General features: G+C 43.8%; 60 non-coding genes across 60 annotated transcripts; all 60 read right to left on the bottom strand.

Annotated features, from left to right (window-relative positions):
- Nucleotides 1–5: 5 nt before the first annotated feature.
- On the bottom strand, nt 6–124 carry LOC133828703 (5S ribosomal RNA). The gene has a single exon (XR_009891304.1). It is a non-coding gene; the product is annotated as a 5S ribosomal RNA (ribosomal RNA).
- Nucleotides 125–344: 220 nt separating this feature from the next.
- On the bottom strand, nt 345–463 carry LOC133828702 (5S ribosomal RNA). The gene has a single exon (XR_009891303.1). It is a non-coding gene; the product is annotated as a 5S ribosomal RNA (ribosomal RNA).
- A 220-nt stretch (nt 464–683) lies between these two features.
- LOC133826508 (5S ribosomal RNA) lies at nt 684–802 on the bottom strand. The gene has a single exon (XR_009889225.1). It is a non-coding gene; the product is annotated as a 5S ribosomal RNA (ribosomal RNA).
- A 220-nt stretch (nt 803–1,022) lies between these two features.
- On the bottom strand, nt 1,023–1,141 carry LOC133826680 (5S ribosomal RNA). The gene has a single exon (XR_009889392.1). It is a non-coding gene; the product is annotated as a 5S ribosomal RNA (ribosomal RNA).
- A 220-nt stretch (nt 1,142–1,361) lies between these two features.
- Nucleotides 1,362–1,480, bottom strand: LOC133828701 (5S ribosomal RNA). The gene has a single exon (XR_009891302.1). It is a non-coding gene; the product is annotated as a 5S ribosomal RNA (ribosomal RNA).
- A 220-nt stretch (nt 1,481–1,700) lies between these two features.
- Nucleotides 1,701–1,819, bottom strand: LOC133828700 (5S ribosomal RNA). Its single transcript, XR_009891301.1, has one exon. It is a non-coding gene; the product is annotated as a 5S ribosomal RNA (ribosomal RNA).
- A 221-nt stretch (nt 1,820–2,040) lies between these two features.
- Nucleotides 2,041–2,159, bottom strand: LOC133826146 (5S ribosomal RNA). Its single transcript, XR_009888877.1, has one exon. It is a non-coding gene; the product is annotated as a 5S ribosomal RNA (ribosomal RNA).
- Nucleotides 2,160–2,379: 220 nt separating this feature from the next.
- LOC133826986 (5S ribosomal RNA) lies at nt 2,380–2,498 on the bottom strand. Its single transcript, XR_009889689.1, has one exon. It is a non-coding gene; the product is annotated as a 5S ribosomal RNA (ribosomal RNA).
- A 220-nt stretch (nt 2,499–2,718) lies between these two features.
- On the bottom strand, nt 2,719–2,837 carry LOC133826076 (5S ribosomal RNA). The gene has a single exon (XR_009888811.1). It is a non-coding gene; the product is annotated as a 5S ribosomal RNA (ribosomal RNA).
- Nucleotides 2,838–3,057: 220 nt separating this feature from the next.
- LOC133828699 (5S ribosomal RNA) lies at nt 3,058–3,176 on the bottom strand. The gene has a single exon (XR_009891300.1). It is a non-coding gene; the product is annotated as a 5S ribosomal RNA (ribosomal RNA).
- Nucleotides 3,177–3,396: 220 nt separating this feature from the next.
- LOC133826210 (5S ribosomal RNA) lies at nt 3,397–3,515 on the bottom strand. Its single transcript, XR_009888940.1, has one exon. It is a non-coding gene; the product is annotated as a 5S ribosomal RNA (ribosomal RNA).
- Nucleotides 3,516–3,735: 220 nt separating this feature from the next.
- LOC133826134 (5S ribosomal RNA) lies at nt 3,736–3,854 on the bottom strand. The gene has a single exon (XR_009888866.1). It is a non-coding gene; the product is annotated as a 5S ribosomal RNA (ribosomal RNA).
- Nucleotides 3,855–4,074: 220 nt separating this feature from the next.
- LOC133826707 (5S ribosomal RNA) lies at nt 4,075–4,193 on the bottom strand. Its single transcript, XR_009889419.1, has one exon. It is a non-coding gene; the product is annotated as a 5S ribosomal RNA (ribosomal RNA).
- Nucleotides 4,194–4,412: 219 nt separating this feature from the next.
- On the bottom strand, nt 4,413–4,531 carry LOC133828698 (5S ribosomal RNA). Its single transcript, XR_009891299.1, has one exon. It is a non-coding gene; the product is annotated as a 5S ribosomal RNA (ribosomal RNA).
- A 220-nt stretch (nt 4,532–4,751) lies between these two features.
- LOC133826554 (5S ribosomal RNA) lies at nt 4,752–4,870 on the bottom strand. Its single transcript, XR_009889271.1, has one exon. It is a non-coding gene; the product is annotated as a 5S ribosomal RNA (ribosomal RNA).
- Nucleotides 4,871–5,090: 220 nt separating this feature from the next.
- On the bottom strand, nt 5,091–5,209 carry LOC133828697 (5S ribosomal RNA). Its single transcript, XR_009891298.1, has one exon. It is a non-coding gene; the product is annotated as a 5S ribosomal RNA (ribosomal RNA).
- A 221-nt stretch (nt 5,210–5,430) lies between these two features.
- Nucleotides 5,431–5,549, bottom strand: LOC133828696 (5S ribosomal RNA). The gene has a single exon (XR_009891297.1). It is a non-coding gene; the product is annotated as a 5S ribosomal RNA (ribosomal RNA).
- Nucleotides 5,550–5,769: 220 nt separating this feature from the next.
- Nucleotides 5,770–5,888, bottom strand: LOC133826580 (5S ribosomal RNA). The gene has a single exon (XR_009889295.1). It is a non-coding gene; the product is annotated as a 5S ribosomal RNA (ribosomal RNA).
- Nucleotides 5,889–6,108: 220 nt separating this feature from the next.
- LOC133826133 (5S ribosomal RNA) lies at nt 6,109–6,227 on the bottom strand. The gene has a single exon (XR_009888865.1). It is a non-coding gene; the product is annotated as a 5S ribosomal RNA (ribosomal RNA).
- Nucleotides 6,228–6,448: 221 nt separating this feature from the next.
- Nucleotides 6,449–6,567, bottom strand: LOC133828695 (5S ribosomal RNA). The gene has a single exon (XR_009891296.1). It is a non-coding gene; the product is annotated as a 5S ribosomal RNA (ribosomal RNA).
- Nucleotides 6,568–6,788: 221 nt separating this feature from the next.
- Nucleotides 6,789–6,907, bottom strand: LOC133826530 (5S ribosomal RNA). The gene has a single exon (XR_009889247.1). It is a non-coding gene; the product is annotated as a 5S ribosomal RNA (ribosomal RNA).
- A 220-nt stretch (nt 6,908–7,127) lies between these two features.
- Nucleotides 7,128–7,246, bottom strand: LOC133826209 (5S ribosomal RNA). The gene has a single exon (XR_009888939.1). It is a non-coding gene; the product is annotated as a 5S ribosomal RNA (ribosomal RNA).
- Nucleotides 7,247–7,466: 220 nt separating this feature from the next.
- Nucleotides 7,467–7,585, bottom strand: LOC133826341 (5S ribosomal RNA). Its single transcript, XR_009889064.1, has one exon. It is a non-coding gene; the product is annotated as a 5S ribosomal RNA (ribosomal RNA).
- A 220-nt stretch (nt 7,586–7,805) lies between these two features.
- LOC133828693 (5S ribosomal RNA) lies at nt 7,806–7,924 on the bottom strand. Its single transcript, XR_009891294.1, has one exon. It is a non-coding gene; the product is annotated as a 5S ribosomal RNA (ribosomal RNA).
- Nucleotides 7,925–8,144: 220 nt separating this feature from the next.
- Nucleotides 8,145–8,263, bottom strand: LOC133826208 (5S ribosomal RNA). The gene has a single exon (XR_009888938.1). It is a non-coding gene; the product is annotated as a 5S ribosomal RNA (ribosomal RNA).
- A 220-nt stretch (nt 8,264–8,483) lies between these two features.
- LOC133827306 (5S ribosomal RNA) lies at nt 8,484–8,602 on the bottom strand. The gene has a single exon (XR_009890001.1). It is a non-coding gene; the product is annotated as a 5S ribosomal RNA (ribosomal RNA).
- A 220-nt stretch (nt 8,603–8,822) lies between these two features.
- LOC133828692 (5S ribosomal RNA) lies at nt 8,823–8,941 on the bottom strand. Its single transcript, XR_009891293.1, has one exon. It is a non-coding gene; the product is annotated as a 5S ribosomal RNA (ribosomal RNA).
- Nucleotides 8,942–9,161: 220 nt separating this feature from the next.
- On the bottom strand, nt 9,162–9,280 carry LOC133826755 (5S ribosomal RNA). Its single transcript, XR_009889467.1, has one exon. It is a non-coding gene; the product is annotated as a 5S ribosomal RNA (ribosomal RNA).
- Nucleotides 9,281–9,501: 221 nt separating this feature from the next.
- On the bottom strand, nt 9,502–9,620 carry LOC133828691 (5S ribosomal RNA). Its single transcript, XR_009891292.1, has one exon. It is a non-coding gene; the product is annotated as a 5S ribosomal RNA (ribosomal RNA).
- A 220-nt stretch (nt 9,621–9,840) lies between these two features.
- On the bottom strand, nt 9,841–9,959 carry LOC133826206 (5S ribosomal RNA). The gene has a single exon (XR_009888936.1). It is a non-coding gene; the product is annotated as a 5S ribosomal RNA (ribosomal RNA).
- A 220-nt stretch (nt 9,960–10,179) lies between these two features.
- LOC133826583 (5S ribosomal RNA) lies at nt 10,180–10,298 on the bottom strand. The gene has a single exon (XR_009889298.1). It is a non-coding gene; the product is annotated as a 5S ribosomal RNA (ribosomal RNA).
- Nucleotides 10,299–10,519: 221 nt separating this feature from the next.
- On the bottom strand, nt 10,520–10,638 carry LOC133828689 (5S ribosomal RNA). Its single transcript, XR_009891291.1, has one exon. It is a non-coding gene; the product is annotated as a 5S ribosomal RNA (ribosomal RNA).
- A 221-nt stretch (nt 10,639–10,859) lies between these two features.
- On the bottom strand, nt 10,860–10,978 carry LOC133828688 (5S ribosomal RNA). The gene has a single exon (XR_009891290.1). It is a non-coding gene; the product is annotated as a 5S ribosomal RNA (ribosomal RNA).
- A 220-nt stretch (nt 10,979–11,198) lies between these two features.
- Nucleotides 11,199–11,317, bottom strand: LOC133826205 (5S ribosomal RNA). The gene has a single exon (XR_009888935.1). It is a non-coding gene; the product is annotated as a 5S ribosomal RNA (ribosomal RNA).
- Nucleotides 11,318–11,537: 220 nt separating this feature from the next.
- LOC133826340 (5S ribosomal RNA) lies at nt 11,538–11,656 on the bottom strand. The gene has a single exon (XR_009889063.1). It is a non-coding gene; the product is annotated as a 5S ribosomal RNA (ribosomal RNA).
- Nucleotides 11,657–11,876: 220 nt separating this feature from the next.
- LOC133828687 (5S ribosomal RNA) lies at nt 11,877–11,995 on the bottom strand. The gene has a single exon (XR_009891289.1). It is a non-coding gene; the product is annotated as a 5S ribosomal RNA (ribosomal RNA).
- Nucleotides 11,996–12,215: 220 nt separating this feature from the next.
- LOC133828686 (5S ribosomal RNA) lies at nt 12,216–12,334 on the bottom strand. Its single transcript, XR_009891288.1, has one exon. It is a non-coding gene; the product is annotated as a 5S ribosomal RNA (ribosomal RNA).
- Nucleotides 12,335–12,554: 220 nt separating this feature from the next.
- LOC133826753 (5S ribosomal RNA) lies at nt 12,555–12,673 on the bottom strand. Its single transcript, XR_009889465.1, has one exon. It is a non-coding gene; the product is annotated as a 5S ribosomal RNA (ribosomal RNA).
- Nucleotides 12,674–12,894: 221 nt separating this feature from the next.
- Nucleotides 12,895–13,013, bottom strand: LOC133828685 (5S ribosomal RNA). Its single transcript, XR_009891287.1, has one exon. It is a non-coding gene; the product is annotated as a 5S ribosomal RNA (ribosomal RNA).
- Nucleotides 13,014–13,233: 220 nt separating this feature from the next.
- LOC133826203 (5S ribosomal RNA) lies at nt 13,234–13,352 on the bottom strand. The gene has a single exon (XR_009888934.1). It is a non-coding gene; the product is annotated as a 5S ribosomal RNA (ribosomal RNA).
- A 220-nt stretch (nt 13,353–13,572) lies between these two features.
- LOC133826132 (5S ribosomal RNA) lies at nt 13,573–13,691 on the bottom strand. Its single transcript, XR_009888864.1, has one exon. It is a non-coding gene; the product is annotated as a 5S ribosomal RNA (ribosomal RNA).
- A 221-nt stretch (nt 13,692–13,912) lies between these two features.
- Nucleotides 13,913–14,031, bottom strand: LOC133828684 (5S ribosomal RNA). Its single transcript, XR_009891285.1, has one exon. It is a non-coding gene; the product is annotated as a 5S ribosomal RNA (ribosomal RNA).
- A 220-nt stretch (nt 14,032–14,251) lies between these two features.
- On the bottom strand, nt 14,252–14,370 carry LOC133828683 (5S ribosomal RNA). The gene has a single exon (XR_009891284.1). It is a non-coding gene; the product is annotated as a 5S ribosomal RNA (ribosomal RNA).
- Nucleotides 14,371–14,590: 220 nt separating this feature from the next.
- Nucleotides 14,591–14,709, bottom strand: LOC133826202 (5S ribosomal RNA). The gene has a single exon (XR_009888933.1). It is a non-coding gene; the product is annotated as a 5S ribosomal RNA (ribosomal RNA).
- A 220-nt stretch (nt 14,710–14,929) lies between these two features.
- Nucleotides 14,930–15,048, bottom strand: LOC133826339 (5S ribosomal RNA). The gene has a single exon (XR_009889062.1). It is a non-coding gene; the product is annotated as a 5S ribosomal RNA (ribosomal RNA).
- Nucleotides 15,049–15,268: 220 nt separating this feature from the next.
- Nucleotides 15,269–15,387, bottom strand: LOC133828681 (5S ribosomal RNA). The gene has a single exon (XR_009891282.1). It is a non-coding gene; the product is annotated as a 5S ribosomal RNA (ribosomal RNA).
- A 220-nt stretch (nt 15,388–15,607) lies between these two features.
- On the bottom strand, nt 15,608–15,726 carry LOC133826201 (5S ribosomal RNA). Its single transcript, XR_009888932.1, has one exon. It is a non-coding gene; the product is annotated as a 5S ribosomal RNA (ribosomal RNA).
- A 220-nt stretch (nt 15,727–15,946) lies between these two features.
- Nucleotides 15,947–16,065, bottom strand: LOC133827305 (5S ribosomal RNA). The gene has a single exon (XR_009890000.1). It is a non-coding gene; the product is annotated as a 5S ribosomal RNA (ribosomal RNA).
- A 220-nt stretch (nt 16,066–16,285) lies between these two features.
- Nucleotides 16,286–16,404, bottom strand: LOC133826686 (5S ribosomal RNA). Its single transcript, XR_009889399.1, has one exon. It is a non-coding gene; the product is annotated as a 5S ribosomal RNA (ribosomal RNA).
- Nucleotides 16,405–16,624: 220 nt separating this feature from the next.
- Nucleotides 16,625–16,743, bottom strand: LOC133827161 (5S ribosomal RNA). Its single transcript, XR_009889860.1, has one exon. It is a non-coding gene; the product is annotated as a 5S ribosomal RNA (ribosomal RNA).
- A 220-nt stretch (nt 16,744–16,963) lies between these two features.
- On the bottom strand, nt 16,964–17,082 carry LOC133828680 (5S ribosomal RNA). The gene has a single exon (XR_009891281.1). It is a non-coding gene; the product is annotated as a 5S ribosomal RNA (ribosomal RNA).
- Nucleotides 17,083–17,300: 218 nt separating this feature from the next.
- LOC133826497 (5S ribosomal RNA) lies at nt 17,301–17,419 on the bottom strand. The gene has a single exon (XR_009889213.1). It is a non-coding gene; the product is annotated as a 5S ribosomal RNA (ribosomal RNA).
- A 220-nt stretch (nt 17,420–17,639) lies between these two features.
- Nucleotides 17,640–17,758, bottom strand: LOC133828678 (5S ribosomal RNA). The gene has a single exon (XR_009891280.1). It is a non-coding gene; the product is annotated as a 5S ribosomal RNA (ribosomal RNA).
- Nucleotides 17,759–17,868: 110 nt separating this feature from the next.
- Nucleotides 17,869–17,987, bottom strand: LOC133828677 (5S ribosomal RNA). The gene has a single exon (XR_009891279.1). It is a non-coding gene; the product is annotated as a 5S ribosomal RNA (ribosomal RNA).
- A 220-nt stretch (nt 17,988–18,207) lies between these two features.
- LOC133826200 (5S ribosomal RNA) lies at nt 18,208–18,326 on the bottom strand. Its single transcript, XR_009888931.1, has one exon. It is a non-coding gene; the product is annotated as a 5S ribosomal RNA (ribosomal RNA).
- Nucleotides 18,327–18,546: 220 nt separating this feature from the next.
- LOC133826199 (5S ribosomal RNA) lies at nt 18,547–18,665 on the bottom strand. The gene has a single exon (XR_009888930.1). It is a non-coding gene; the product is annotated as a 5S ribosomal RNA (ribosomal RNA).
- Nucleotides 18,666–18,885: 220 nt separating this feature from the next.
- LOC133826338 (5S ribosomal RNA) lies at nt 18,886–19,004 on the bottom strand. Its single transcript, XR_009889061.1, has one exon. It is a non-coding gene; the product is annotated as a 5S ribosomal RNA (ribosomal RNA).
- A 220-nt stretch (nt 19,005–19,224) lies between these two features.
- Nucleotides 19,225–19,343, bottom strand: LOC133828676 (5S ribosomal RNA). Its single transcript, XR_009891278.1, has one exon. It is a non-coding gene; the product is annotated as a 5S ribosomal RNA (ribosomal RNA).
- A 220-nt stretch (nt 19,344–19,563) lies between these two features.
- Nucleotides 19,564–19,682, bottom strand: LOC133826198 (5S ribosomal RNA). Its single transcript, XR_009888929.1, has one exon. It is a non-coding gene; the product is annotated as a 5S ribosomal RNA (ribosomal RNA).
- Nucleotides 19,683–19,902: 220 nt separating this feature from the next.
- On the bottom strand, nt 19,903–20,021 carry LOC133827304 (5S ribosomal RNA). Its single transcript, XR_009889999.1, has one exon. It is a non-coding gene; the product is annotated as a 5S ribosomal RNA (ribosomal RNA).
- Between the last annotated feature and the right edge of the window lie 197 nt (nt 20,022–20,218).

The following is a 20,218-nucleotide window of genomic DNA, read 5'->3' as shown; positions in this document are numbered from 1 at the left end:
TTTCAGGGGTGCAACACGAGGACTTCCCAGGAGGTCACCCATCCTAGTACTACTCTCGCCCAAGCACGCTTAACTGCGGAGTTCTGATGGGATCCGGTGCATTAGTGCTGGTATGATCGCACCCGGAATGTTTGGTCCGCAATATTCATTTATAGCGAGCTCGTGTGTCCTCCCTTTTCTCCCCCGGATTGACTAGGAACTTCTTATTCGCTGCTTGTTAGTGACCACGGTATTAACCCCTCAAGGAAAACGAAATAAATGAGTTTTTAAAGATTTAAAACAAAAAATACAAACTTTTGAGCCGTAAGTGGATTTTTAAAGGGAAAAAAAAAATGATGTTTTCAGGGGTGCAACACGAGGACTTCCCAGGAGGTCACCCATCCTAGTACTACTCTCGCCCAAGCACGCTTAACTGCGGAGTTCTGATGGGATCCGGTGCATTAGTGCTGGTATGATCGCACCCGGAATGTTTGGTCCGCAATATTCATTTATAGCGAGCGCGTGTGTCCTCCCTTTTCTTCCCCGGATTGACTAGGAACTTCTTATTCGCTGCTTGTTAGTGACCACGGTATTAACCCCTCAAGGAAAACGAAATAAATGAGTTTTTAAAGATTTAAAACAAAAAATTCAAACTTTTGAGCCGTAAGTGGATTTTTAAAGGAAAAAAAAAAATGATCTTTTCAGGGGTGCAACACGAGCACTTCCCAGGAGGTCACCCATCCTAGTACTACTCTCGCCCAAGCACGCTTAACTGCGGAGTTCTGATGGGATCCGGTGGATTAGTGCTGGTATGATCGCACCCGGAATGTTTGGTCCGCAATATTCATTTATAGCGAGCGCGTGTGTCCTCCCTTTTCTCCCCCGGATTGACTAGGAACTTCTTATTCGCTGCTTGTTAGTGGCCACGGTATTAACCCCTCAAGGAAAACGAAATAAATGAGTTTTTAAAGATTTAAAACAAAAAATACAAACTTTTGAGCCGTAAGTTGATTATTAAAGGGAAAAAAAAAATGATGTTTTCAGGGGTGCAACACGAGGACTTCCCAGGAGGTCACCCATCCTAGTACTACTCTCGCCCAAGCACGCTTAACTGCGGAGTTCTGATGGGATCCGGTGCATTAGTGCTTGTATGATCGCACCCGGAATGTTTGGTCCGCAATATTCATTTATAGCGAGCGCGTGTGTCCTCCCTTTTCTCCCCCGGATTGACTAGGAACTTCTTAGTCGCTGCTTGTTAGTGACCACGGTATTAAACCCTCAAGGAAAACAAAATAAATGAGTTTTTAAAGATTTAAAACAAAAAATACAAACTTTTGAGCCGTAAGTGGATTTTTAAAGGGAAAAAAAAAATGATGTTTTCAGGGGTGCAACACGAGGACTTCCCAGGAGGTCACCCATCCTAGTACTACTCTCGCCCAAGCACGCTTAACTGCGGAGTTCTGATGGGATCCGGTGCATTAGTGCTGGTATGATCGCACCCGGAATGTTTGGTCCGCAATATTCATTTATAGCGCGCGCGTGTGTCCTCCCTTTTCTCCCCCGGATTGACTAGGAACTTCTTATTCGCTGCTTGTTAGTGACCACGGTATTAACCCCTCAAGGAAAACGAAATAAATGAGTTTTTAAAGAATTAAAACAAAAAATACAAACTTTTGAGCCGTAAGTGGATTTTTAAAGGGAAAAAAAAAATGATGTTTTCAGGGGTGCAACACGAGGACTTCCCAGGAGGTCACCCATCCTAGTACTACTCTCGCCCAAGCACGCTTAACTGCGGAGTTCTGATGGGATCCGGTGCATTAGTGCTGGTATGATCGCACCCGGAATGTTTGGTCCGCAATATTCATTTATAGCGAGCGCGTGCGTCCTCCCTTTTCTCCCCCGGATTGACTAGGAACTTCTTATTCGCTGCTTGTTAGTGACCACGGTATTAACCCCTCAAGGAAAACGAAATAAATGAGTTTTTAAAGATTTAAAACAAAAAATACAAACTTTTGAGCCGTAAGTGGATTTTTAAAGGGAAAAAAAAAAATGATGTTTTCAGGGGTGCAACACGAGGACTTCCCAGGAGGTCACCCATCCTAGTACTACTCTCGCCCAAGCACGCTTAACTGCGGAGTTCTGACGGGATCCGGTGCATTAGTGCTGGTATGATCGCACCCGGAATGTTTGGTCCGCAATATTCATTTTTAGCGGGCGCGTGTGTCCTCCCTTTTCTTCCCCGGATTGACTAGGAACTTCTTATTCGCTGCTTGTTAGTGACCACGGTATTAACCCCTCAAGGAAAACGAAATAAATGAGTTTTTAAAGATTTAAAACAAAAAATACAAACTTTTGAGCCGTAAGTGGATTTTTAAAGGGAAAAAAAAAATGATCTTTTCAGGGGTGCAACACGAGCACTTCCCAGGAGGTCACCCATCCTAGTACTACTCTCGCCCAAGCACGCTTAACTGCGCAGTTCTGATGGGATCCGGTGCATTAGTGCTGGTATGATCGCACCCGGAATGTTTGGTCCGCAATATTCATTTATAGCGAGCGCGTGTGTCCTCCCTTTTCTCCCCCGGATTGACTAGGAACTTCTTATTCGCTGCTTGTTAGTATCCACGGTATTAACCCCTGAAGGAAAACGAAATAAATGAGTTTTTAAAGATTTAAAACAAAAAATACAAACTTTTGAGCCGTAAGTGGATTTTTAAAGGGAAAAAAAAAATGATGTTTTCAGGGGTGCAACACGAGGAATTCCCAGGAGGTCACCCATCCTAGTACTACTCTCGCCCAAGCACGCTTAACTGCGGAGTTCTGATGGGATCCGGTGCATTAGTGCTGGTATGATCGCACCCGGAATGTTTGGTCCGCAATATTCATTTATAGCGAGCGCGTGTGTCCTCCCTTTTCTCCCCCGGATTGACTAGGAACTTCTTATTCGCTGCTTGTTAGTGGCCACGGTATTAACCCCTCAAGGAAAACGAAATAAATGAGTTTTTAAAGATTTAAAACAAAAAATACAAACTTTTGAGCCGTAAGTGGATTTTTATAGGGAAAAAAAAAATGATGTTTTCAGGGGTGCAACACGAGGACTTCCCAGGAGGTCACCCATCCTAGTACTACTCTCGCCCAAGCACGCTTAACTGCGGAGTTCTGATGGGATCCGGTGCATTAGTGCTGGTATGATCGCACCCGGAATGTTTGGTCCGCAATATTCATTTATAGGGCGCGCGTGTGTCCTCCCTTTTCTCCCCCGGATTGACTAGGAACTTCTTATTCGCTGCTTGTTAGTGACCACGGTATTAACCCCTCAAGGAAAACGAAATAAATGAGTTTTTAAAGATTTAAAACAAAAAATACAAACTTTTGAGCCGTAAGTGGATTTTTAAAGGGAAAAAAAAAATGATCTTTTCTGGGGTGCAACACGAGCACTTCCCAGGAGGTCACCCATCCTAGTACTACTCTCGCCCAAGCACGCTTAACTGCGGAGTTCTGATGGGATCCGGTGCATTAGTGCTGGTATGATCGCACCCGGAATGTTTGGTCCGCAATATTCATTTATAGCACGCGCGTGTGTCCTCCCTTTTCTCCCCCGGATTGACTAGGAACTTCTTATTCGCTGCTTGTTAGTGACCACGGTATTAACCCCTCAAGGAAAACGAAATAAATGAGTTTTTAAAGATTTAAAACAAAAAATACAAACTTTTGAGCCGTAAGTGGATTTTTAAGGGGAAAAAAAAAATGATGTTTTCAGGGGTGCAACACGAGGACTTCCCAGGAGGTCACCCATCTTAGTACTACTCTCGCCCAAGCACGCTTAACTGCGGAGTTCTGATGGGATCCGGTGCATTAGTGCTGGTATGATCGCACCCGGAATGTTTGGTCCGCAATATTCATTTATAGCGAGCGCGTGTGTCCTCCCTTTTCTCCCCCGGATTGACTAGGAACTTCTTATTCGCTGCTTGTTAGAGACCACGGTATTAACCCCTCAAGGAAAACGAAATAAATGAGTTTTTAAAGATTTAAAACAAAAAATACAAACTTTTGAGCCGTAAGTGGATTTTTAAAGGGAAAAAAAAAATGATGTTTTCAGGGGTGCAACAAGAGGACTTCCCAGGAGGTCACCCATCCTAGTACTACTCTCGCCCAAGCACGCTTAACTGCGGAGTTCTGATGGGATCCGGTGCATTAGTGCTGGTATGATCGCACCCGGAATGTTTGGTCCGCAATATTCATTTATAGCGAGCGCGTGTGTCCTCCCTTTTCTTCCCCGGATTGACTAGGAACTTCTTATTCGCTGCTTGTTAGTGACCACGGTATTAACCCCTCAAGGAAAACGAAATAAATGAGTTTTTAAAGATTTAAAACAAAAAATACAAACTTTTGAGCCGTAAGTGGATTTTTAAAGGGAAAAAAAAATGATGTTTTCAGGGGTGCAACACGAGGACTTCCCAGGAGGTCACCCATCCTAGTACTACTCTCGCCCAAGCACGCTTAACTGCGGAGTTCTGATGGGATCCGGTGCATTAGTGCTGGTATGATCGCACCCGGAATGTTTGGTCCGCAATATTCATTTATAGCGAGCGCGTGTGTCCTCCCTTTTCTCCCCCGGATTGACTAGGAACTTCTTATTCGCTGCTTGTTAGTGACCACGGTATTAACCCCTCAAGGAAAACGAAATAAATGAGTTTTTAAAGATTTAAAACAAAAAATACAAACTTTTGAGCCGTAAGTGGATTTTTAAAGGGAAAAAAAAAATGATGTTTTCAGGGGTGCAACACGAGGACTTCCCAGGAGGTCACCCATCCTAGTACTACTCTCGCCCAAGCACGCTTAATTGCGGAGTTCTGATGGGATCCGGTGCATTAGTGCTGGTATGATCGCACCCGGAATGTTTGGTCCGCAATATTCATTTATAGCGAGCGCGTGTGTCCTCCCTTTTCTTCCCCGGATTGACTAGGAACTTCTTATTCGCTGCTTGTTAGTGACCACGGTATTAACCCCTCAAGGAAAACGAAATAAATGAGTTTTTAAAGAATTAAAACAAAAAATACAAACTTTTGAGCCGTAAGTGGATTTTTAAAGGGAAAAAAAAAATGATGTTTTCAGGGGTGCAACACGAGGACTTCCCAGGAGGTCACCCATCCTAGTACTACTCTCGCCCAAGCACGCTTAACTGCGGAGTTCTGATGGGATCCGGTGCATTAGTGCTGGTATGATCGCACCCGGAATGTTTGGTCCGCAATATTCATTTATAGCGAGCGCGTGTGTCCTCCCTTTTCTCCCCCGGATTGACTAGGAACTTCTTATTCGCTGCTTGTTAGTGACCACGGTATTAACCCCTCAAGGAAAACGAAATAAATGAGTTTTTAAAGATTTAAAACAAAAAATACAAACTTTTGAGCCGTAAGTGGATTTTTAAAGGGAAAAAAAAAAATGATGTTTTCAGGGGTGCAACACGAGGACTTCCCAGGAGGTCACCCATCCTAGTACTACTCTCGCCCAAGCACGCTTAACTGCGGAGTTCTGATGGGATCCGGTGCATTAGTGCTGGTATGATCGCACCCGGAATGTTTGGTCCGCAATATTCATTTATAGCGAGCGCGTGTGTCCTCCCTTTTCTTCCCCGGATTGACTAGGAACTTCTTATTCGCTGCTTGTTAGTGACCACGGTATTAACCCCTCAAGGAAAACGAAATAAATGAGTTTTTAAAGATTTAAAACAAAAAATACAAACTTTTGAGCCGTAAGTGGATTTTTAAAGGGAAAAAAAAAATGATCTTTTCAGGGGTGCAACACGAGCACTTCCCAGGAGGTCACCCATCCTAGTACTACTCTCGCCCAAGCACGCTTAACTGCGGAGTTCTGATGGGATCCGGTGCATTAGTGCTGGTATGATCGCACCTGGAATGTTTGGTCCGCAATATTCATTTATAGCGCGCGCGTGTGTCCTCCCTTTTCTCCCCCGGATTGACTAGGAACTTCTTATTCGCTGCTTGTTAGTATCCACGGTATTAACCCCTCAAGGAAAACGAAATAAATGAGTTTTTAAAGATTTAAAACAAAAAATACAAACTTTTGAGCCGTAAGTGGACTTTTAAAGGGAAAAAAAAAATGATGTTTTCAGGGGTGCAACACGAGGACTTCCCAGGAGGTCACCCATCTTAGTACTACTCTCGCCCAAGCACGCTTAACTGCGGAGTTCTGATGGGATCCGGTGCATTAGTGCTGGTATGATCGCACCCGGAATGTTTGGTCCGCAATATTCATTTATAGCGAGCGCGTGTGTCCTCCCTTTTCTCCCCCGGATTGACTAGGAACTTCTTATTCGCTGCTTGTTAGAGACCACGGTATTAACCCCTCAAGGAAAACGAAATAAATGAGTTTTTAAAGATTTAAAACAAAAAATACAAACTTTTGAGCCGTAAGTGGATTTTTAAAGGGAAAAAAAAAAATGATGTTTTCAGGGGTGCAACACGAGGACTTCCCAGGAGGTCACCCATCCTAGTACTACTCTCGCCCAAGCACGCTTAACTGCGGAGTTCTGATGGGATCCGGTGCATTAGTGCTGGTATGATCGCACCCGGAATGTTTGGTCCGCAATATTCAATTATAGCGAGCGCGTGTGTCCTCCCTTTTCTTCCCCGGATTGACTAGGAACTTCTTATTCGCTGCTTGTTAGTGACCACGGTATTAACCCCTCAAGGAAAACGAAATAAATGAGTTTTTAAAGATTTAAAACAAAAAATACAAACTTTTGAGCCGTAAGTGGATTTTTAAAGGAAAAAAAAAAAATGATGTTTTCAGGGGTGCAACACGAGGACTTCCCAGGAGGTCACCCATCCTAGTACTACTCTCGCCCAAGCACTCTTAACTGCGGAGTTCTGATGGGATCCGGTGCATTAGTGCTGGTATGATCGCACCCGGAATGTTTGGTCCGCAATATTCATTTATAGCGAGCGCGTGTGTCCTCCCTTTTCTTCCCCGGATTGACTAGGAACTTCTTATTCGCTGCTTGTTAGTGACCACGGTATTAACCCCTCAAGGAAAACGAAATAAATGAGTTTTTAAAGATTTAAAACAAAAAATACAAACTTTTGAGCCGTAAGTGGATTTTTAAAGGGAAAAAAAAAATGATCTTTTCAGGGGTGCAACACGAGCACTTCCCAGGAGGTCACCCATCCTAGTACTACTCTCGCCCAAGCACGCTTAACTGCGGAGTTCTGATGGGATCCGGTGCATTAGTGCTGGTATGATCGCACCCGGAATGTTTGGTCCGCAATATTCATTTATAGCGAGCGCGTGTGTCCTCCCTTTTCTCCCCCGGATTGACTAGGAACTTCTTATTCCCTGCTTGTTAGTATCCACGGTATTAACCCCTCAAGGAAAACGAAATAAATGAGTTTTTAAAGATTTAAAACAAAAAATACAAACTTTTGAGCCGTAAGTGGATTTTTAAAGGGGAAAAAAAAATGATGTTTTCAGGGGTGCAACACGAGGACTTCCCAGGAGGTCACCCATCCTAGTACTACTCTCGCCCAAACACGCTTAACTGCGGAGTTCTGATGGGATCCGGTGCATTAGTGCTGGTATGATCGCACCCGGAATGTTTGGTCCGCAATATTCATTTATAGCGAGCGCGTGTGTCCTCCCTTTTCTCCCCCGGATTGACTAGGAACTTCTTATTCGCTGCTTGTTAGTGGCCACGGTATTAACCCCTCAAGGAAAACGAAATAAATGAGTTTTTAAAGATTTAAAACAAAAAATACAAACTTTTGAGCCGTAAGTGGATTTTTAAAGGGAAAAAAAAAATGATGTTTTCAGGGGTGCAACACGAGGACTTCCCAGGAGGTCACCCATCCTAGTACTACTCTCGCCCAAGCACGCTTAACTGCGGAGTTCTGATGGGATCCGGTGCATTAGTGCTGGTATGATCGCACCCGGAATGTTTGGTCCGCAATATTCATTTATAGCGCGCGCGTGTGTCCTCCCTTTTCTCCCCCGGATTGACTAGGAACTTCTTATTCGCTGCTTGTTAGTGACCACGGTATTAACCCCTCAAGGAAAACGAAATAAATGAGTTTTTAAAGATTTAAAACAAAAAATACAAACTTTTGAGCCGTAAGTGGATTTTTAAAGGGAAAAAAAAAATGATCTTTTCAGGGGTGCAACACGAGCACTTCCCAGGAGGTCACCCATCCTAGTACTACTCTCGCCCAAGCACGCTTAACTGCGGAGTTCTGATGGGATCCGGTGCATTAGTGCTGGTATGATCGCACCCGGAATGTTTGGTCCGCAATATTCATTTATAGCGAGTGCGTGTGTCCTCCCTATTCTCCCCCGGATTGACTAGGAACTTCTTATTCGCTGCTTGTTAGTGACCACGGTATTAACCCCTCAAGGAAAACGAAATAAATGAGTTTTTAAAGATTTAAAACAAAAAATACAAACTTTTGAGCCGTAAGTGGATTTTTAAAGGGAAAAAAAAAATGATGTTTTCAGGGGTGCAACACGAGGACTTCCCAGGAGGTCACCCATCCTAGTACTACTCTCGCCCAAGCACGCTTAACTGCGGAGTTGTGATGGGATCCGGTGCATTAGTGCTGGTATGATCGTACCCGGAATGTTTGGTCCGCAATATTCATTTATAGCGAGCGCGTGTGTCCTCCCTTTTCTCCCCCGGATTGACTAGGAACTTCTTATTCGCTGCTTGTTAGTGACCACGGTATTAACCCCTCAAGGAAAACGAAATAAATGAGTTTTTAAAGATTTAAAACAAAAAATACAAACTTTTGAGCCGTAAGTGGATTTTTAAAGGGAAAAAAAAAATGATGTTTTCAGGGGTGCAACACGAGGACTTCCCAGGAGGTCACCCATCCTAGTACTACTCTCGCCCAAGCACGCTTAACTGCGGAGTTCTGATGGGATCCGGTGCATTAGTGCTGGTATGATCGCACCCGGAATGTTTGGTCCGCAATATTCATTTATAGCGAGCGCGTGTGTCCTCCCTTTTCTTCCCCGGATTGACTAGGAACTTCTTATTCGCTGCTTGTTAGTGACCACGGTATTAACCCCTCAAGGAAAACGAAATAAATGAGTTTTTAAAGAATTAAAACAAAAAATACAAACTTTTGAGCCGTAAGTGGATTTTTAAAGGGAAAAAAAAAATGATGTTTTCAGGGGTGCAACACGAGGACTTCCCAGGAGGTCACCCATCCTATTACTTCTCTCGCCCAAGCACGCTTAACTGCGGAGTTCTGATGGGATCCGGTGCATTAGTGCTGGTATGATCGCACCCAGAATGTTTGGTCCGCAATATTCATTTATAGCGAGCGCGTGTGTCCTCCCTTTTCTCCCCCGGATTGACTAGGAACTTCTTATTCGCTGCTTGTTAGTGACCACGGTATTAACCCCTCAAGGAAAACGAAATAAATGAGTTTTTAAAGATTTAAAACAAAAAATACAAACTTTTGAGCCGTAAGTGGATTTTTAAAGGGAAAAAAAAAAATGATGTTTTCAGGGGTGCAACACGAGGACTTCCCAGGAGGTCACCCATCCTAGTACTACTCTCGCCCAAGCACGCTTAACTGCGGAGTTCTGATGGGATCCGGTGCATTAGTGCTGGTATGATCGCACCCGGAATGTTTGGTCCGCAATATTCATTTATAGCGAGCGCGTGTGTCCTCCCTTTTCTTCCCCGGATTGACTAGGAACTTCTTATTCGCTGCTTGTTAGTGACCACGGTATTAACCCCTCAAGGAAAACGAAATAAATGAGTTTTTAAAGATTTAAAACAAAAAATACAAACTTTTGAGCCGTAAGTGGATTTTTAAAGGGAAAAAAAAAATGATCTTTTCAGGGGTGCAACACGAGCACTTCCCAGGAGGTCACCCATCCTAGTACTACTCTCGCCCAAGCACGCTTAACTGCGGAGTTCTGATGGGATCCGGTGCATTAGTGCTGGTATGATCGCACCCGGAATGTTTGGTCCGCAATATTCATTTATAGCGCGCGCGTGTGTCCTCCCTTTTCTCCCACGGATTGACTAGGAACTTCTTATTCGCTGCTTGTTAGTATCCACGGTATTAACCCCTCAAGGAAAACGAAATAAATGAGTTTTTAAAGATTTAAAACAAAAAATACAAACTTTTGAGCCGTAAGTGGACTTTTAAAGGGAAAAAAAAAATGATGTTTTCAGGGGTGCAACACGAGGACTTCCCAGGAGGTCACCCATCTTAGTACTACTCTCGCCCAAGCACGCTTAACTGCGGAGTTCTGTTGGGATCCGGTGCATTAGTGCTGGTATGATCGCACCCGGAATGTTTGGTCCGCAATATTCATTTATAGCGAGCGCGTGTGTCCTCCCTTTTCTCCCCCGGATTGACTAAGAACTTCTTATTCGCTGCTTGTTAGAGACCACGGTATTAACCCCTCAAGGAAAACGAAATAAATGAGTTTTTAAAGATTTAAAACAAAAAATACAAACTTTTGAGCCGTAAGTGGATTTTTAAAGGGAAAAAAAAAAATGATGTTTTCAGGGGTGCAACACGAGGACTTCCCAGGAGGTCACCCATCCTAGTACTACTCTCGCCCAAGCACGCTTAACTGCGGAGTTCTGATGGGATCCGGTGCATTAGTGCTGGTATGATCGCACCCGGAATGTTTGGTCCGCAATATTCATTTATAGCGAGCGCGTGTGTCCTCCCTTTTCTTCCCCGGATTGACTAGGAACTTCTTATTCGCTGCTTGTTAGTGACCACGGTATTAACCCCTCAAGGAAAACGAAATAAATGAGTTTTTAAAGATTTAAAACAAAAAATACAAACTTTTGAGCCGTAAGTGGATTTTTAAAGGGAAAAAAAAAAATGATGTTTTCAGGGGTGCAACACGAGGACTTCCCAGGAGGTCACCCATCCTAGTACTACTCTCGCCCAAGCACGCTTAACTGCGGAGTTCTGATGGGATCCGGTGCATTAGTGCTGGTATGATCGCACCCGGAATGTTTGGTCCGCAATATTCATTTATAGCGAGCGCGTGTGTCCTCCCTTTTCTTCCCCGGATTGACTAGGAACTTCTTATTCGCTGCTTGTTAGTGACCACGGTATTAACCCCTCAAGGAAAACGAAATAAATGAGTTTTTAAAGATTTAAAACAAAAAATACAAACTTTTGAGCCGTAAGTGGATTTTTAAAGGGAAAAAAAAAATGATCTTTTCAGGGGTGCAACACGAGCACTTCCCAGGAGGTCACCCATCCTAGTACTACTCTCGCCCAAGCACGCTTAACTGCGGAGTTCTGATGGGATCCGGTGCATTAGTGCTGGTATGATCGCACCCGGAATGTTTGGTCCGCAATATTCATTTATAGCGAGCGCGTGTGTCCTCCCTTTTCTCCCCCGGATTGACTAGGAACTTCTTATTCCCTGCTTGTTAGTATCCACGGTATTAACCCCTCAAGGAAAACGAAATAAATGAGTTTTTAAAGATTTAAAACAAAAAATACAAACTTTTGAGCCGTAAGTGGATTTTTAAAGGGGAAAAAAAAATGATGTTTTCAGGGGTGCAACACGAGGACTTCCCAGGAGGTCACCCATCCTAGTACTACTCTCGCCCAAACACGCTTAACTGCGGAGTTCTGATGGGATCCGGTGCATTAGTGCTGGTATGATCGCACCCGGAATGTTTGGTCCGCAATATTCATTTATAGCGAGCGCGTGTGTCCTCCCTTTTCTCCCCCGGATTGACTAGGAACTTCTTATTCGCTGCTTGTTAGTGGCCACGGTATTAACCCCTCAAGGAAAACGAAATAAATGAGTTTTTAAAGATTTAAAACAAAAAATACAAACTTTTGAGCCGTAAGTGGATTTTTAAAGGGAAAAAAAAAATGATGTTTTCAGGGGTGCAACACGAGGACTTCCCAGGAGGTCACCCATCCTAGTACTACTCTCGCCCAAGCACGCTTAACTGCGGAGTTCTGATGGGATCCGGTGCATTAGTGCTGGTATGATCGCACCCGGAATGTTTGGTCCGCAATATTCATTTATAGCGAGCGCGTGCGTCCTCCCTTTTCTCCCCCGGATTGACTAGGAACTTCTTATTCGCTGCTTGTTAGTGACCACGGTATTAACCCCTCAAGGAAAACGAAATAAATGAGTTTTTAAAGATTTAAAACAAAAAATACAAACTTTTGAGCCGTAAGTGGATTTTTAAAGGGAAAAAAAAAATGATGTTTTCAGGGGTGCAACACGAGGACTTCCCAGGAGGTCACCCATCCTAGTACTACTCTCGCCCAAGCACGCTTAACTGCGGAGTTCTGATGGGATCCGGTGCATTAGTGCTGGTATGATCGCACCCGGAATGTTTGGTCCGCAATATTCATTTATAGCGAGCGCGTGTGTCCTCCCTTTTCTTCCCCGGATTGACTAGGAACTTCTTATTCGCTGCTTGTTAGTGACCACGGTATTAACCCCTCAAGGAAAACGAAATAAATGAGTTTTTAAAGAATTAAAACAAAAAATACAAACTTTTGAGCCGTAAGTGGATTTTTAAAGGGAAAAAAAAAATGATGTTTTCAGGGGTGCAACACGAGGACTTCCCAGGAGGTCACCCATCCTATTACTTCTCTCGCCCAAGCACGCTTAACTGCGGAGTTCTGATGGGATCCGGTGCATTAGTGCTGGTATGATCGCACCCGGAATGTTTGGTCCGCAATATTCATTTATAGCGAGCGCGTGTGTCCTCCCTTTTCTCCCCCGGATTGACTAGGAACTTCTTATTCGCTGCTTGTTAGTGACCACGGTATTAACCCCTCAAGGAAAACGAAATAAATGAGTTTTTAAAGATTTAAAACAAAAAATACAAACTTTTGAGCCGTAAGTGGATTTTTAAAGGGAAAAAAAAAAATGATGTTTTCAGGGGTGCAACACGAGGACTTCCCAGGAGGTCACCCATCCTAGTACTACTCTCGCCCAAGCACGCTTAACTGCGGAGTTCTGATGGGATCCGGTGCATTAGTGCTGGTATGATCGCACCCGGAATGTTTGGTCCGCAATATTCATTTATAGCGAGCGCGTGTGTCCTCCCTTTTCTTCCCCGGATTGACTAGGAACTTCTTATTCGCTGCTTGTTAGTGACCACGGTATTAACCCCTCAAGGAAAACGAAATAAATGAGTTTTTAAAGATTTAAAACAAAAAATACAAACTTTTGAGCCGTAAGTGGATTTTTAAAGGGAAAAAAAAAATGATCTTTTCAGGGGTGCAACACGAGCACTTCCCAGGAGGTCACCCATCCTAGTACTACTCTCGCCCAAGCACGCTTAACTGCGGAGTTCTGATGGGATCCGGTGCATTAGTGCTGGTATGATCGCACCCGGAATGTTTGGTCCGCAATATTCATTTATAGCGCGCGCGTGTGTCCTCCCTTTTCTCCCCCGGATTGACTAGGAACTTCTTATTCGCTGCTTGTTAGTATCCACGGTATTAACCCCTCAAGGAAAACGAAATAAATGAGTTTTTAAAGATTTAAAACAAAAAATACAATCTTTTGAGCCGTAAGTGGACTTTTAAAGGGAAAAAAAAAATGATGTTTTCAGGGGTGCAACACGAGGACTTCCCAGGAGGTCACCCATCTTAGTACTACTCTCGCCCAAGCACGCTTAACTGCGGAGTTCTGATGGGATCCGGTGCATTAGTGCTGGTATGATCGCACCCGGAATGTTTGGTCCGCAATATTCATTTATAGCGAGCGCGTGTGTCCTCCCTTTTCTCCCCCGGATTGACTAAGAACTTCTTATTCGCTGCTTGTTAGAGACCACGGTATTAACCCCTCAAGGAAAACGAAATAAATGAGTTTTTAAAGATTTAAAACAAAAAATACAAACTTTTGAGCCGTAAGTGGATTTTTAAAGGGAAAAAAAAAAATGATGTTTTCAGGGGTGCAACACGAGGACTTCCCAGGAGGTCACCCATCCTAGTACTACTCTCGCCCAAGCACGCTTAACTGCGGAGTTCTGATGGGATCCGGTGCATTAGTGCTGGTATGATCGCACCCGGAATGTTTGGTCCGCAATATTCATTTATAGCGAGCGCGTGTGTCCTCCCTTTTCTTCCCCGGATTGACTAGGAACTTCTTATTCGCTGCTTTTTAGTGACCACGGTATTAACCCCTCAAGGAAAACGAAATAAATGAGTTTTTAAAGATTTAAAACAAAAAATACAAACTTTTGAGCCGTAAGTGGATTTTTAAAGGGAAAAAAAAAATGATGTTTTCAGGGGTGCAACACGAGGACTTCCCAGGAGGTCACCCATCCTAGTACTACTCTCGCCCAAGCACGCTTAACTGCGGAGTTCTGATGGGATCCGGTGCATTAGTGCTGGTATGATCGCACCCGGAATGTTTGGTCCGCAATATTCATTTATAGCGAGCGCGTGTGTCCTCCCTTTTCTTCCCCGGATTGACTAGGAACTTCTTATTCGCTGCTTGTTAGTGACCACGGTATTAACCCCTCAAGGAAAACGAAATAAATGAGTTTTTAAAGATTTAAAACAAAAAATACAAACTTTTGAGCCGTAAGTGGATTTTTAAAGGGAAAAAAAAAATGATCTTTTCAGGGGTGCAACACGAGCACTTCCCAGGAGGTCACCCATCCTAGTACTACTCTCGCCCAAGCACGCTTAACTGCGGAGTTCTGATGGGATCCGGTGCATTAGTGCTGGTATGATCGCACCCGGAATGTTTGGTCCGCAATATTCATTTATAGCGAGCGCGTGTGTCCTCCCTTTTCTCCCCCGGATTGACTAGGAACTTCTTATTCCCTGCTTGTTAGTATCCACGGTATTAACCCCTCAAGGAAAACGAAATAAATGAGTTTTTAAAGATTTAAAACAAAAAATACAAACTTTTGAGCCGTAAGTGGATTTTTAAAGGGGAAAAAAAAATGATGTTTTCAGGGGTGCAACACGAGGACTTCCCAGGAGGTCACCCATCCTAGTACTACTCTCGCCCAAACACGCTTAACTGCGGAGTTCTGATGGGATCCGGTGCATTAGTGCTGGTATGATCGCACCCGGAATGTTTGGTCCGCAATATTCATTTATAGCGAGCGCGTGTGTCCTCCCTTTTCTCCCCCGGATTGACTAGGAACTTCTTATTCGCTGCTTGTTAGTGGCCACGGTATTAACCCCTCAAGGAAAACGAAATAAATGAGTTTTTAAAGATTTAAAACAAAAAATACAAACTTTTGAGCCGTAAGTGGATTTTTAAAGGGAAAAAAAAAATGATGTTTTCAGGGGTGCAACACGAGGACTTCCCAGGAGGTCACCCATCCTAGTACTACTCTCGCCCAAGCACGCTTAACTGCGGAGTTCTGATGGGATCCGGTGCATTAGTGCTGGTATGATCGCACCCGGAATGTTTGGTCCGCAATATTCATTTATAGCGCGCGCGTGTGTCCTCCCTTTTCTCCCCCGGATTGACTAGGAACTTCTTATTCGCTGCTTGTTAGTGACCACGGTATTAACCCCTCAAGGAAAACGAAATAAATGAGTTTTTAAAGATTTAAAACAAAAAATACAAACTTTTGAGCCGTAAGTGGATTTTTAAAGGGAAAAAAAAAATGATCTTTTCAGGGGTGCAACACGAGCACTTCCCAGGAGGTCACCCATCCTAGTACTACTCTCGCCCAAGCACGCTTAACTGCGGAGTTCTGATGGGATCCGGTGCATTAGTGCTGGTATGATCGCACCCGGAATGTTTGGTCCGCAATATTCATTTATAGCGAGCGCGTGTGTCCTCCCTATTCTCCCCCGGATTGACTAGGAACTTCTTATTCGCTGCTTGTTAGTGACCACGGTATTAACCCCTCAAGGAAAACGAAATAAATGAGTTTTTAAAGATTTAAAACAAAAAATACAAACTTTTGAGCCGTAAGTGGATTTTTAAAGGGAAAAAAAAAATGATGTTTTCAGGGGTGCAACACGAGGACTTCCCAGGAGGTCACCCATCCTAGTACTACTCTCGCCCAAGCACGCTTAACTGCGGAGTTGTGATGGGATCCGGTGCATTAGTGCTGGTATGATCGTACCCGGAATGTTTGGTCCGCAATATTCATTTATAGCGAGCGCGTGTGTCCTCCCTTTTCTCCCCCGGATTGACTAGGAACTTCTTATTCGCTGCTTGTTAGTGACCACGGTATTAACCCCTCAAGGAAAACGAAATAAATGAGTTTTTAAAGATTTAAAACAAAAAATACAAACTTTTGAGCCGTAAGTGGATTTTTAAAGGGAAAAAAAAAATGATGTTTTCAGGGGTGCAACACGAGGACTTCGCAGGAGGTCACCCATCCTAGTACTACTCTCGCCCAAGCACGCTTAACTGCGGAGTTCTGATGGGATCCGATGCATTAGTGCTGGTATGATCGCACCCGGAATGTTTGTTCCGCAATATTCATTTATAGCGAGCGCGTGTGTCCTCCCTTTTCTCCCCCGGATTGACTAGGAACTTCTTATTCGCTGCTTGTTAGTGACCACGGTATTAACCCCTCAAGGAAAACGAAATAAATGAGTTTTTAAAGATTTAAAACAAAAAATACAAACTTTTGAGCCGTAAGTGCATTTTTAAAGGGAAAAAAAAAATGATGTTTTCAGGGGTGCAACACGAGGACTTCGCAGGAGGTCACCCATCCTAGTACTACTCTCGCCCAAGCACGCATAACTGCGGAGTTCTGATGGGATCCGATGCATTAGTGCTGGTATGATCGCACCCGGAATGTTTGTTCCGCAATATTCATTTATAGCGAGCGCGTGTGTCCTCCCTTTTCTCCCCCGGATTGACTAGGAACTTCTTATTCGCTGCTTGTTAGTGACCACGGTATTAACCCCTCAAGGAAAACGAAATAAATGAGTTTTTAAAGATTTAAAACAAAAAATACAAACTTTTGAGCCGTAAGTGCATTTTTAAAGGGAAAAAAAAAATGATGTTTTCAGGGGTGCAACACGAGGACTTCCCAGGAGGTCACCCATCCTAGTACTACTCTCGCCCAAGCACGCTTAACTGCGGAGTTCTGATGGGATCCGGTGCATTAGTGCTGGTATGATCGCACCCGAAATGTTTGGTCCGCAATATTCATTTATAGTGAGCGCGTGTGTCGTCCCTTTTCTCCCCCGGATTGACTAGGAACTTCTTATTCGCTGCTTGTTAGTGACCACGGTATTAACCCCTCAAGGAAAACGAAATAAATGAGTTTTTAAAGATTTAAAACAAAAAATACAAACTTTTGAGCCGTAAGTGGATTTTTAAAGGGAAAAAAAATGATGTTTTCAGGGGTGCAACACGAGGACTTCCCAGGAAGTCACCCATCCTAGTACTACTCTCGCCCAAGCACGCTTAGCTGCGGAGTTCTGATGGGATCCGGTGCATTAGTGCTGGTATGATCGCACCCGGAATGTTTGGTCCGCAATATTCATTTATAGCGAGCGCGTTTGTCCTCCCTTTTCTCCCCAGGATTGACTAGGAACTTCTTATTCGCTGCTTGTTAGTGACCACGGTATTAACCCCTAAAGGAAAACAAAATAAATGAGTTTTTAAAGATTTAAAACAAAAAATACAAACTTTTAAGCCGTAAGTGGATTTTTAAAGGGAAAAAAAAAATGATGTTTTCGGGGGTGCAACACGAGGACTTCCCAGGAGGTCACCCATCCTAGTACTACTCTCGCCCAAGCACGCTTAACTGCGGAGTTCTGATGGGATCCGGTGCATTAGTGCTGGTATGATCGCACCCGGAATGTTTGGTCCGCAATATTCATTTATAGATTTAAAGATTTAAAACAAAAAATACAAACTTTTGAGCCGTAAGTGGATTTTTAAAGGGAAAAAAAAATGATGTTTTCAGGGGTGCAACACGAGGACTTCCCAGGAGGTCACCCATCCTAGTACTACTCTCGCCCAAGCACGCTTAACTGCGGAGTTCTGATGGGATCCGGTGCATTAGTGCTGGTATGATCGCACCCGTAATGTTTGGTCCGCAATATTCATTTATAGCGAGCGCGTGTGTCCTCCCTTTTCTCCCCCGGATTGACTAGGAACTTCTTATTCGCTGCTTGTTAGTGACCACGGTATTAACCCCTCAAGGAAAACGAAATAAATGAGTTTTTAAAGATTTAAAACAAAAAATACAAACTTTTGAGCCGTAAGTGGATTTTTAAAGGGGAAAAAAAAATGATCTTTTCAGGGGTGCAACACGAGCACTTCCCAGGAGGTCACCCATCCTAGTACTACTCTCGCCCAAGCACGCTTAACTGCGGAGTTCTGATGGGATCCGGTGCATTAGTGCTGGTATGATCGCACCCGGAATGTTTGGTCCGCAATATTCATTTATAGCGAGCGCGTGTGTCCTCCCTTTTCTTCCCCGGATTGACTAGGAACTTCTTATTCGCTGCTTGTTAGTGACCACGGTATTAACCCCTCAAGGAAAACGAAATAAATGAGTTTTTAAAGATTTAAAACAAAAAATACAAACTTTTGAGCCGTAAGTGGATTTTTAAAGGGAAAAAAAAAATGATCTTTTCAGGGGTGCAACACGAGCACTTCCCAGGAGGTCACCCATCCTAGTACTACTCTCGCCCAAGCACGCTTAACTGCGGAGTTCTGATGGGATCCGGTGCATTAGTGCTGGTATGATCGCACCCGGAATGTTTGGTCCGCAATATTCATTTATAGCGAGCGCGTGTGTCCTCCCTTTTCTCCCCCGGATTGACTAGGAACTTCTTATTCCCTGCTTGTTAGTATCCACGGTATTAACCCCTCAAGGAAAACGAAATAAATGAGTTTTTAAAGATTTAAAACAAAAAATACAAACTTTTGAGCCGTAAGTGGATTTTTAAAGGGGAAAAAAAAATGATGTTTTCAGGGGTGCAACACGAGGACTTCCCAGGAGGTCACCCATCCTAGTACTACTCTCGCCCAAACACGCTTAACTGCGGAGTTCTGATGGGATCCGGTGCATTAGTGCTGGTATGATCGCACCCGGAATGTTTGGTCCGCAATATTCATTTATAGCGAGCGCGTGTGTCCTCCCTTTTCTCCCCCGGATTGACTAGGAACTTCTTATTCGCTGCTTGTTAGTGGCCACGGTATTAACCCCTCAAGGAAAACGAAATAAATGAGTTTTTAAAGATTTAAAACAAAAAATACAAACTTTTGAGCCGTAAGTGGATTTTTAAAGGGAAAAAAAAAATGATGTTTTCAGGGGTGCAACACGAGGACTTCCCAGGAGGTCACCCATCCTAGTACTACTCTCGCCCAAGCACGCTTAACTGCGGAGTTCTGATGGGATCCGGTGCATTAGTGCTGGTATGATCGCACCCGGAATGTTTGGTCCGCAATATTCATTTATAGCGCGCGCGTGTGTCCTCCCTTTTCTCCCCCGGATTGACTAGGAACTTCTTATTCGCTGCTTGTTAGTGACCACGGTATTAACCCCTCAAGGAAAACGAAATAAATGAGTTTTTAAAGATTTAAAACAAAAAATACAAACTTTTGAGCCGTAAGTGGATTTTTAAAGGGAAAAAAAAAATGATCTTTTCAGGGGTGCAACACGAGCACTTCCCAGGAGGTCACCCATCCTAGTACTACTCTCGCCCAAGCACGCTTAACTGCGGAGTTCTGATGGGATCCGGTGCATTAGTGCTGGTATGATCGCACCCGGAATGTTTGGTCCGCAATATTCATTTATAGCGAGCGCGTGTGTCCTCCCTATTCTCCCCCGGATTGACTAGGAACTTCTTATTCGCTGCTTGTTAGTGACCACGGTATTAACCCCTCAAGGAAAACGAAATAAATGAGTTTTTAAAGATTTAAAACAAAAAATACAAACTTTTGAGCCGTAAGTGGATTTTTAAAGGGAAAAAAAAAATGATGTTTTCAGGGGTGCAACACGAGGACTTCCCAGGAGGTCACCCATCCTAGTACTACTCTCGCCCAAGCACGCTTAACTGCGGAGTTGTGATGGGATCCGGTGCATTAGTGCTGGTATGATCGTACCCGGAATGTTTGGTCCGCAATATTCATTTATAGCGAGCGCGTGTGTCCTCCCTTTTCTCCCCCGGATTGACTAGGAACTTCTTATTCGCTGCTTGTTAGTGACCACGGTATTAACCCCTCAAGGAAAACGAAATAAATGAGTTTTTAAAGATTTAAAACAAAAAATACAAACTTTTGAGCCGTAAGTGGATTTTTAAAG

This window comes from Humulus lupulus, chromosome 3 (genome assembly GCF_963169125.1).
Source record: "Humulus lupulus chromosome 3, drHumLupu1.1, whole genome shotgun sequence".
NCBI classification, from domain to species: domain Eukaryota; kingdom Viridiplantae; phylum Streptophyta; class Magnoliopsida; order Rosales; family Cannabaceae; genus Humulus; species Humulus lupulus.
The sequence above is the reverse complement of the archived record's forward strand: the minus strand, read 5'-3'. Positions and strand labels throughout refer to the sequence as shown.